We start from the raw sequence: 1,375 nt of genomic DNA on the forward strand, positions 1-1,375 counted from the left end.
CATATGTAATTCAGCATTAAATGTCAAACATCTGATCCATGTTATCTGTGTTCTGTACAGTAGTGAGTACAATGGCTGTTTGGGGTAGTAGCGCATACAGTTATATAAACATGGATGTGACAGAGTAACAAATGCATGATAGTCATATTAATGTGTAGATTAGCATTGGCAACAGCTGTACCAGGCTAGTATGCTAATCTAGCATTTGCAGCTATATATACACCCTCTAATATTACTGTGTGCTCACATGTGACACCTGTTCATGTTGCAGCAAGCCCCAACAGGTCAGCCGTGAGGTCCACGGACTTACAACATGTGAACCTTGTATGTGTATGACGCACACATACGGAGAGATTTGTCTGTGTCAGATATATTAGCATCTGTGCATGTGCATAGAGCAAGGGACATACTGCAACTGTTTGTGAAGGGTGGACATATATATGTTGGTGAAGGTTGTTATGTGCATATTTCTATGTAGGTTGTAGTGTGTGGCAAACAAGACAGCATACAGTGCTGCTATATGACATGTGGTGGTTAAATGCTGAGGGCATGATTTGTCAGATTTGCAGTGTTGCAGCTAGTAAGGCCTGCTAAAGTTACATGGACTGAGAACACCTTCAATGCATTCTTCACAACACTGTGCAATATTATTACATAACAGTATACCTCGCAACCTTCCCATAATTGATATTCCCGCCATGAAAGGTGGACTGTATATGTGCCTGTATGAATATCTATATGTACACCAATGGATGTTTATATTTATGTGTGTGTGTGTGTGTGTATATATATATATATATATATATATATATAGAGAGAGAGAGAGAGAGAGAGAGAGACAGGGTCATATTTACTGTGACAGATGCCTATTAAGAAAGCCATGGACTCAAGCTCAATGTTGAAACCGCATTGGCATCCCTTCTGGCAAAAACTCTGTACTCATGAACTAACACATAGGTGGTAGTCTACTTAACACCGAAAGTATGATAAGAGACCATGGGACACAGGTGCATAGTAGTCTCTCCTTTGATAATCACAGTGCCACACTAGTCATGTAATCTGTCTACATGGCACACCTCATCACAAAAGGTGTGTCATCCAGGGAAATATAGGTCAGTGTTTCCCTCTACTCATCACACATAAAGCCCATTATAGAGTACAATGTATGTACCGCACAAGACATCTACAGCAAGTGGAAATGACACAGACATACCTCACAAAGAGTAATACCAGCTTCAAACAGATGCCCTATACAGACCATCTCACAAACACACAACTAGACTATGTCGCATACCACCTACCCAGAGGTGACCTCTGCCTAACATACTAAGCTATGTCAAACCCAGAGCTGTTGGACATGCTCCACATAAACAGA

The sequence above is a fragment of the Protopterus annectens genome, chromosome 4.part0 (genome assembly GCF_019279795.1).
Source record: "Protopterus annectens isolate FY-2018-M chromosome 4.part0, PAN1.0, whole genome shotgun sequence".
Taxonomy (NCBI): Eukaryota; Metazoa; Chordata; order Ceratodontiformes; family Protopteridae; genus Protopterus; species Protopterus annectens.